Genomic DNA, 11,255 nt, shown 5'->3' on the forward strand with positions numbered 1-11,255 from the left:
CATTGTAGATCTACAGAGGAACATCCTTAGTAGCAAAATACTAGAATTAAACATTTTTAGATTGAATATTTAAAGTTTAAAAATGTTCTCCCTTGGTGCTGGAGAGATGGCTTCATGGCTAAGGCATTTGCCTGCAAAGCCAAAGGACCTTGGTTCAGTTCCCCGGGACCCATGCCAGCCAGATGCGTGGGGGGGGGGGGTGGTGGTGGTGGGGAGAATGCATCTGGAGTTCTTGTGCAGTGGCTGGAGGTTCTGGCATGCCCATTCTCTCTCTCTCACCTCTTTCTTTCTCTAAAATAAATAAATAATATTTTTAAAAAGTTTTCCCTTTTATTATTATTTTAAAATACTTTGTTTTAATTTATTAGAGAGAGAAAGAGATAGGCAGATAGAGAGAGAATGGGCACACCAGGGTTTCCAGCCACTGCAAATGAACTCCAGAATCACATGTCATCTTGTGCATCTGGCTTTACATGGGTACTGGGGAATCAATCCTTTGACTCTGCAGGCAAGCATTTTAACCACTAAGCAATCTCTCCAGCCCCATCTCTTTTAAAAAGCTCTCCTTAAATGTAATATAAAAAGTGACAACCAGACTTGTTTTATAATATTTACCAGAACTCACCTGTAGATTCTGTTATAATACTAGTGTTCCTGGCCTATATTAGTCTAAATGGAGTACAACTGATGGATCTATAAGAAATATATGGGATGTGAGGGTGATCTGGTTGCGACATCTGTCACCCCATTGATCGCCAGCGTTGATTCGGCTGATCTGGCTGGCGAGGCGGGTGTCCCCTTCCTCCCTCACCACTCCATGTGCGTCCCTCCCGAAGCTGCACACTTGGTTGAAGAGGATGACCTTCCCCGAATAGAGGAGCACCGGTCTTCGGTCAAGGGTAAATGAGTAGCCGTGCTCCCCTGCTAGAACCTCCAAACAAGCTCTCAAGAAATATATGAATACACCTAAGACTTTCAGTAAGGCAATAAATACTGCACTTCCCTTTCTTGGAATTGTAACTGGGAAGATTCCTTTAAACAATTTAAGATAAAAGTCAAGGCACTGACAGATAACAAGAATTCTATGACAATACAGCTGAAATTAAACAGGAACTGACTACCTGCCTTAGTCCTTTTAGATAATATATAACAACCTTATCTTGGGAGAGAACAATCTGTGGTTAATCTTTTTTTTTAGGTTCTTCATTTTTGTTAATGTATGATTTTGTTATTGACAACTTCTATCCTTACAGACAATAAACCATGATAATTCCCTCCCCTGCCCCACGTTCCCCTTCACAACTCCACTCTCCATCATATCCCCTCCCTCTCTCCATTAGTATCTCTTTTATTTTGATGTCGTTGTCTTTTTCTCCTACTATGAGGGTCTTGTGAAGGTATTGCTAGGCACTGCAAGGTTGTGGATATTGAGGCCAATTTCTGTCTGGACAGTTGTATTGTAAGGAGTGTTGCCATTCCTTTGGCTCTTATATTCTTTCCACCACCTCTTTCGCAATGGACCCTGAATCTTGGTGTGTTAGAGATGTTTCCATGTTGGACACTCCTCCGTCATTCTCAGCACTATGTTGCCCTTTGAGTTAACCCATTGGTCACAGCCATCTGAAAAGAGAAGCTTCTCTAACCAAAAGTGAGAGCACCATTATATATAAGAATATGAACCTTAAGTGTAATGCTTACTGGGCAGTTTGGTAAGTATAATATATGATTTAGACAGATAAGAGGAGGCTTTATACCCCTAAGGCTCATGAACACCCCTGCCATAGGCTTTTGATTAGGTTTTCAGAACCAGGCATGTATTTCATCCCATAAAGTGGGCCTCCAGTCCAATTAGAGAGCAGTGGGTTTCCCCCAGAGCAGACATACCACTATTGCACCCATTCAGACATTTGTCCTGTCTAGCCAAACTTGAGGCTTCCAGTATCCATTGTTTTCACCACTGACAACTTCTGTCTCCCATAGGGGTACCTGCAGTGCAGCTTTTATCAGCTTTCAGTTGGCTAGTCTACACAGAGGAGGTTTTCAGCTCAGCCCCAACTTGATTTCTCAGTGACCTTGCCACCCAGGCATGTGAAGTCTTCAGTAATAGGGTCTTACCATCTGTTTCTCATGGGAAACCAAGGGCCCAATAGCCTGTAATATTTTGGAGGCAATAGGGACCTCCCTGGCCAAAAACTCACTGGGAGGTATCCCATCCCTGGCACTGAAAATTTTCTAGTAACAAGCTATGGCTTCTGGATGTGCTATTATCCAAAAAAGTAGGCTTTCATATGTTTTGTTCTGAATATCTTGAATTTTGATTGACTGTCCCCCACCCTAATGTTTCCCCATGGCCGTGCTTAGCCCATTCCACTCCCTGCAATCTGTTCTTCTCCTTACATATATACAATACCATCCCCTTAAGCCCTCCCCTCTCCTCCTTTCCTTATAGCCTTTTTCTAGCTTACTGGCCTCTGTTACCAATTTATGGTTCCAGCCCAAGTCTACACATTTGTATCTAGGATGCACATATGAGAGAGAACATGTGACATTTGGCTTTCTGGGCCTGCATTACCTCACTTAGTATAATCTTTTCCATATCCATCCATTTCCCTGCAAATATCATAATTTCACTATTTAAATGGCTTATCTCATCTTGATTTAACTTTGGTAGGTCATGCAAATCAAGGAAGTCATCCATTTCTTTCAGATTTTCAAACTTAGAGGTATATGTATTTTTAAAGTATATCATTTTTTCTGAATTTCTTTGGTATCTGTTGTAATGGTGCCTTTTTCATCTCTAATTTTATTAATATTTTCTCTTCTCTCTTTCTTCTGGCCAGATTTTCCAAAGGTTTAGAAATCTTGTTTATACTTTCAAACAACCAATTTTTTGTTTCATTCATTCTTTGTATTTTTTGTTTCTATTTCATTAATTTCTGCCCAAATCTTTATTATTTCTTCCTGCCTACTGATTTTTGGTTTGCTTTGTTCTTGTTTTTTTCCATGGCCTTAAGGTGAAGCATATTGTTTACTTGTGAACTTTCTAATTTCTTAATATAGGCACTTAGAGCTATAAATTTCCCTCTTAGGACTGCTTTCATTGTGTCCCAAATGTTTTGGTATGTTGTACCATCCTCATCATTTGATTCTATGAATTTATTCATTTCCTTTTTGATTTCTTCAATGACCCATTCATCATTCAATAATGTACTGTTTAGTTTCCATGAATTTGTGTATGCTCTGTAATTTTTCTTGTTGCTTATTTGTAGCTTAATCCCATTGTGGTCAGATAGAGCACAAGGGATTATTTCAGTTTTCCTATATTTGTGGATATTTGTTTTGTGTCCTAATATATGGTCTATTTTAGAGAATGCTCCATGTGTTGCTGAAAAGAATGTATATTCTGTAGCATTTGGATAAAATGTCCTGTAAATATCCTTGACCTTACAGCTGAGGGGTTCTTTCTTTCTTGTGGTACTGGGAATAGAAACCAGGGCCTCATACCATGTAGATCCTATGCAAGTGCACCTTTGGAAGCTGTCTTTCCAGCTTATATTTATTTTGAACATAGTATATCCCACAAATGATTATTATTTGCCTATGTCTATCTAGTCATAAAATGTACATTAAACCTGAATTAAATAATTTGTGGATTAAGCACTGTTTTGCTAATCTCTCCCTTATATAGTCTTCTTTGCCTTTCAAGCATCATAGAAAATTGAGATTTTTAGGGCTGGAGAGATTGCTCAGTGGTTAAGACACTTGCTTGTAGAGCCTAATGACCTGGGTTCGATTCCCCAGTATCCACGTAAAGCCAGATGCACAAGATGGCACATGCATGCATCTGGAGTTCATTTGCCATGGCTAGAGGTCCTGGCACACTCATTCTTGCCCGCTCTCTCTCTCTCTGCTTGCAAATAAATAAATAATATTTTAAAAAATAAAATTAAGATTTTAAAGGAAAAAAGTAAATGGGAATTTATCTGAAGCAGTAAATATACATAATACACACAACTTGGGTAATATATCAGGAGAGGTATGCATACATTTCCCTCTAGTCAGTCATCCTCACCTATTACCATGTCACCCAAACTAGTTAGGGCAAGAACAGTCGCACCTACCGCTGCGACCGCAACCTGGCTGTGGGCGTGAACCTCACCAGCACGTCCAAAACATTCAAGTGTGCTGGCAATGAAGACATCATTACACTAAGGGCTGAAGATAACGCTGATCCTTTGGCACTAGTATTTGAAGCACCCAATCAAGAGAAAGTTTCAGACTATGAAATGAAGTTAATGGATTTAGATGTTGAGCCACTTGGAATTCCAGAACAAGAGTATAGCTGTGTAGTCAAGATGCCTTCTGGTGAATTTGCAAGTATATGCCGAGATCTCAGCCATATTGGAGATGCTGTCGTAATATCCTGGGCAAAAGATGGAGTGAAGTTTTCTGCAAGTGGAGAACTTGGAAATGGAAACATCAAGTTTTCACAAGCAAGTAATGTTGATAAAGAGAATGAAGCTGTTACCATAGAAATGAATGAGCCAGTTCAGCTTACGTTTGCACTGTGGTACCTGAATTTTTTTTACAAAAGCCACTCCACTTTCTCCTACAGTAACACTCAGTATGTCCGCAGATGTCCCCCTTGTACTGGAGTATGAAATTGCTGACATGGCACATTTAAAGAACTACTTGGCTCCCAAGATTGAAGATGAAGAAGGATCTTAGATGTTGATAGAACTGAGGAAATAGCCTTTGAAGAACTGCTTCTGAGATGCCAGGACGTTCTGAGGTCTTCTGTAACCAAATCTGTAACTTTGGGTACATGTATAGATAATGTTTTCTGTAAATAACCTGTTTTTTTGTTTTTTTTTTTTCTTTATAGTCCCTACAATTTGTCAACTGGTCTTGATAACATAGTTCTGCCTTAAAAATATTCTTGGTGATTTTTGTAACAAACTTCTTGACTTATATACGTCTCAGGAAATCTTCCTCAATTTCAATAAAGTTTACTGAAGTCTCAAAAAAAATAGTTGACTTCTCAATTTATAAACATATTAAGCATTTACTCACATTTCTGTCTGTGGCTAGGTATAGCGATGCATGCCTGTAATCCCAATACTCAGGGTGATGAAGCAGGAGGATCATGAGTTAAAGGCTAGCCTGGGCTATGGAAAAAAAAGAATCTGTTTTCTTTTTGTGCTTTAGGAATCAGTACTGGCTTTTGCTGTACTGGTTTTCATGGTTTCATTCAAAGGGAAGCAACAGATTCCCAGGGTGTGCAGTACCCTCTGCTGGACAGATAGGGAACTCATACCTCCTGCTTTGAAGAACTTTCCTTTACATTAGGAAACATGAACTCATTGCAGGGCCCTTGCTAGGTTCTGGCTATCCCAGATTTCTGTGAATGACAGTTGTATACTCCATGAGCTCATGTGTTACACAATTTGAGTCAGAGTTGCAGCTGTTGCTCCATCCTAAGTATCTGCCCTTGGAGTTTGTGATTGTATTTGTATCTTAGGATCTTGGGGCGACTATTAGCCATCCTGAGCTTGAATTTCATTATCTAGGAAGTGAGAAGAACAATATCTACCTGAGCATGGTGGCACACACCTTTAATTCCAGCACTTGGGAGGCAAAGGTAGGAGGACCACTGTGAGTTTGAAGCTATTCTAGGACTGAGACTACATAGTGAATTCCAGGTCAGAGTGGGATAGAACAACACCTTACCTCAAAACAAACAAACAAACAAACAAAAAAAAACCCCACTAATAATAATAATAAAATAAGTCAATCTCTATATATTTCTGAGAAGATGTTTGCACACTGCAACAGAAAAATGACTATTGTATAATTTGATGGAAAAAGCCCAGTCAAAAGGTAGTGCTCACACTCTCTAAAAGAAATGAATTGTGAGAAACAATGCAGGAATACCTGTAATAGACAACCTTAGATGAGAACCAAAAAGCAGAGGAGAGTATAAAATATGCTACATTAATTACTCATACATATCCTATGACAACATAATTTTTCTGCTTCCTTGCTCATGTCTGAAACCTGGACCTTCTAAATTTTTTCTAAATTAAGCCAAAACAAAAAATATTAAAACAGAGGCCACCAAATAATCAGCATGCAAACTGACAGTAGTTGCATTTAAAACATGGTCTGTGACTTTCCAAAAGCTAGTGGATACTATTTAATTCTTGGCATTGTAGAAAATACAGGGTTGAATATTAATAGCACATATAGAGTATTATGGAATCATGCTTGTTATATAAATTGCAATAATTGGAATAAAAGTTAAAAGTTCTTTGAACTAACAAAATAAGAGAAAATAAAAGCAATAGGAAGCTATAAAAAAGGAGGGAAGACAATAGAAATTTGTCCAAACCCTAAAATGTGAATAGTTAAGTTTTCAGTGGAGATCAAAGTTTTAAACATTGAATAAAAAGAAAAAGGCATTCTTATAATTTTTATAAGAACCTACTGAAGGTTAAGATAAAAGAATGAGAAAGTCTATGAGGGGAAACTTTTTTTCACTTAAAAAATTTTATTTATTTATTTATTTGCAAGAAAGAAAGAGAGGCACATAGAGAATGAGCATGCCAGGGCCTTCAGCCACTACAAACAAATGCCAAATGCAAGTGCAACTGTGTACATTGGGTTTATGTGGGTTCTGGTGAATTGAACCTGGGTCCTTTGGCTTTGCAGGCAAGCACCTTAGCCACTAAGTCATCTCTCCAGCCCCCCAAAAATGCTTTTTAAAAGCCAGCAAGGGGCATTATATTCATGGCTGAGGCATGATACATGTATTGATAAACTTAGTATACCACATACATAAACTTCAACACAAGAAGCACATGATCATTTCAATAGATGCAGGGGAGACCTTTGACAAAATACTGCATCACTTCATGATCTAAACACTGGAGAGACTATAGATGGAAGGACCATATCTTACCATAATGAAAGGTATGCATAAAGTGCCTAAGGCCTACATTGTACTAAATGGGAAAAAATGTGTAGAGCTCCCATTAAGATCAGAAATAAGACAGGGGTGTCCACTCTCACCACTGTGTTTAACATAGTGCTAGAAGTCCTAGCCCAAGCAATAAGACAAGAAAAAGACATAAAGGGGATGCAAATTGGAAAGGAAGAAGTCAAATTAGCCCTATTTACAGGTGACATGATATATTTTCAGGTGACATAAGTGACCCAAAGACTCCACCAAAAACCTTCTAAAGGTGACAAACTCTTTGAGCAAAATGCCGGATACAAATCAGTACACAGAAGTCAGTAGCCTTCCTATATGCTAAAGACAAACATATGGAGAAAGAAATCAGTGGGCTGTCCTGTTTTCAATAGCCACAGAAAATTAAAGACCTTGGAATAACACTAACCATGAAAGTGAAAGCCCTACATATTTAAAATATAAGACACTCAAGAAAGAAATTGAGGAAGACAGGAGAAGATGGAAAGACCTTGCATGCTCATAAATTAGAAGAATTAACATTTCAAAATGGCCATTCTACCAAAAGCCATATACAGATTCCATCCAATACCAATAAAAATTCCATCATTATTCTTCACAAGGATAGAATATTAAAATTCATATGGAACTTCAGAGAGCCTCAGATATCCAAAATCTCCTCAGCAAAAGAAATGTCTCTGAGGACCAGGCGTGGTGGTGCACGCCTTTAATCCTAGCACTCAGGAGGCAGAGGTAGGAGGATTATGGAGAGTTCAAGGCTACCCTGAGACTATATAGTGAGTTCCAGGTCAGCCTAAACGAGTGTGAGACCCTATCTTGAAAAACCAATATATATATAATATAATATATAATACTATATACTATATACCATATATATACATACATATATATGTGTGTGTGTATGTATGCGTGTATGTATATATATAATCTGAGGAATCACCATACCTGATTTAAAGTTGTACCACAAAACCATAGTAATAAAAATAGCGTGGAACTTGCATAATAACAGACATAGATCAATGCAATAGAATAGAAGACCAAGACCTTTGTCCAAGCAACTACAGCTACCTATTTGACAAAAAAAAAGCCAACAATACACACTCAAGAAAAGATAGCATATTCAACAAATGGTATCATCCAACAAATGATAACCACATGTAGGAAAATGAAACTAGACCCACTCCTCTCACCATGCACAAAAATCAAATCTAAATGTATTATGGACTGCAATATAAGATCTGAAACTCCAAAACAATTGGGGGAAAAATAGGAAAGAATTCTCCAAGGTATAGGAGTAGGGAAATATTTTATGAACAGAACCCCAGAAGCTTAGTAAATTAAACTGACATTCAACCAATGGGATTTCATGAAACTGAAAAGGTTTTGTGCACACAGGCATACCATAAACACATCCAACAGACAACCCAAGGAATGGGAGAAAATTTTCTCCTGCTATACCTCCATCAGAGACCTTATGTCTAGAATCTACAAAGAACTAAAAAAAAAAAAAAAAAAAAAAAAAAAGTAATCAATAAAAAAAGTCAAACAATCCACAATCCACTCACAAAGTGAGGCAGAGAATTCTCAAAGGAAGCAATACAAATGGCCACTACTCAAAGAAATGCTCAACATCCTTAGACATCAGGGACATGCAAATTGAAACTTTGAGATTGCATCTTACTCCATTCAGAATGGCGATCATCAAAAAATAAAATGACAGAAAATAGTGGCAAGGCTATGGGGAAAGAGGAACCCTTATTCACTGCTTGTGGGATTTCAGACTAGTACAACCAGCCTAGAAATCAGTTTGGAGACTCCTGAAATAAACGAACATTTATTTACCATCTGACTCAGCTATTCCACTTCTTGGTATCTGCCCTACACACCCCACTTTCTACTTCAGAGATGCTTGCTCAACCATGTTTATCACCACTCTATTCACAATAGCTTGAAGACAATATTGGATGAGTTGGAACAGTACAAAGACAAAGTTAAATTAATAAGGAGGTATTAGTGAGAATTTCAGGCATCTAGTAAACTGTGTCGAGATCAGATCTAAAAACATTCTGGGAATATAAGAAATACAAAAAGTTCTATCTAAAGGCATAGTAAGTATTTTCCATAAAATCAAAGAAGAAAATTTCTCAAAATTAGGGAAGGATGCCAGTACAGATGCAGAAGGCATTTAGAACAGACAAAACCTAAAAAGATTCATCATAACAGACTGGGAAAATATTGAAGGTGAACATGTGGCATCTGTTGCTGCGTGAGGCAGTTACTGTTGTCATGACCAAAGGCTTTGATATCCTGGGAATAAAACCTATTCAGAGGATGTAGCCCACCTTGAGTTTGAAATACTGAGTTTTTACCAAAGTAGTCATTGGCTCTGTTTGCCTTTAAAAAAACAACTAGTAAAGCAATTTCTCAACTAAAAATAAAAGAAGAAGAAAGGAGAATTTTCCATAATAAAAATAAACTAAAAGAATTTATTGTCAACCCATAACCTCTAAGGCTGCTTCACAGAAAATACTTTAAAAATGCTTTGGATTGGAGAGAAGGAAAAATACATACATAAAGCCATAGGAAAGCAAAAAACCATGCTTAAATAATAGTTAATGCATGAAGGGAGTATAAAAATGCTAAATACCACAAAATTAACAAGAATGACAGGAATTAATACTAGTCTTTCAATAATAACTCTAAAGATAAATGGTCTCAATTCCTTAATCAAAAGACACAAACTAGCAGACTGGATTAAGCAGCAGGATCCTTTGAGCCGTCTGTGCTCTGTAAACAATTCTTCACCCTGCTTTGTAAATAATCCCAGTACATTCACTGAGTAACCAAAACTGGTTTTGGTGCAACCTTACTTTGGTCTGTTGTTTGACCCCTATCTGGGATGAATAGACAGATGTGTGTTCACATCTCCCCACGGAAAACCTTTCTCTTGATACCAAGGCTCTTAGCTGGCCACCAGAATCAGATGATTAAGATTATTTTGCTGAAGACAACACAGGCTTCCGTAGCAGAACACTGAGAAATCAAACTAGAAGCTTCCTCCCTGCTGACTAACTTCCATAGGGCTGGAAAGTGCTATTCAAACAGCTGGCAGAAAAAAGCCATCAATTGTCCTATGCAGCAGTGGACTGGGAAAACTATGCAATCAACCAGCTGGCAAGATGTGCCCAGTGGTGCAATAGCGGCATAACTATTATGAGGGATAACTAATTGCTCTCAGATTGGATCTAAGGACCATTTCATGGTAAGGAGTTCATGCCTGATACTGATAACCTTGTCAAAAGCCTATGGCTGGAACTGTCATAATGCTCTAGAAGAGTAGCTGCTACTGCTGTTTGGTTAAGTAGATATTTTGTGCTCATCAAATTGCCCTCTAAATACTTATGTTTGCTGGTCATGGTGACACAGGCTTTAATCCCAGCACTTGGGAGGCTGAGGTAGGAGGATCATTGTGAGTTCAAGGCTAACTTGGGCCTACAGAATGAGTTTCAGGTTAGCCAAGGCTAGAGTAAGATCCTACCTTGAAAAAAAAACTAAAAAAAAAAAATCATGCTTATGCTCACAGATTAGTGCTGCTCTCATCTTTGGTCACATAAGCTTCATTTTGCTGTTCGCAGTGACTACTGAGGAGATTAAAAATTTGTAAGAAGTGCTGAGAACAAGTGACTGTGGGTAGCTTGGCAGTAAATGAGATATCTATATCACCCCCTCCAAGCCTCAGTGAGTACTGCAAAATGTGAGGAGGATTGAATCTAAGAGCCAGAGAGTGGGGAGAAGTGCTTTGTTATGCTGTCTTGTGGAAATAATGTGTCTGTTGCATTCACTGCCTCACAGTGCCTATTGTTTCCTGCACAAGCCCTATACCATATTGAATCCATCAACATTCTGACACGGATGGTGATGGTGGGCAAAAAAAGAAAAAAAAAAAAATCAAAGTAAAAGAGGGACTAGTTGGAGAGAAGATGGGATTCAGTGGAAAGGTGACAAACGAGGGGTGAGAGAAGGTGACAGGAGATTATGATCAAAATACATTATACACATATCTGAAAATTATCAATAAAAAGTTATAAAATATAACTATAGTAGATGCAAAGATAGTAGAACCAAGATGACTTGGGTAGATTCCAGCCATTATGTCACTTTGTAAAGGACTTAGAACTTCTTTGTTTGTTTTGTTTATCGAGGTAGGGTTTCACTGTAGCCCAGGCTGACCTAGAATTCACTATGGAGTCTCAGGGTGGCCTTG

At 38.2% G+C, this 11,255-nt stretch overlaps 1 pseudogene; it reads left to right on the forward strand.

Annotated features, from left to right (window-relative positions):
• Positions 1-817: 817 nt before the first annotated feature.
• Positions 818-4,743, forward strand: LOC101616452 (annotated as a pseudogene).
• The last annotated feature ends 6,512 nt before the right edge of the window (positions 4,744-11,255 follow it).

The sequence above is a fragment of the Jaculus jaculus genome, chromosome 2, assembly GCF_020740685.1.
Source record: "Jaculus jaculus isolate mJacJac1 chromosome 2, mJacJac1.mat.Y.cur, whole genome shotgun sequence".
In the NCBI taxonomy this organism is placed as follows: Eukaryota; Metazoa; Chordata; class Mammalia; order Rodentia; family Dipodidae; genus Jaculus; species Jaculus jaculus.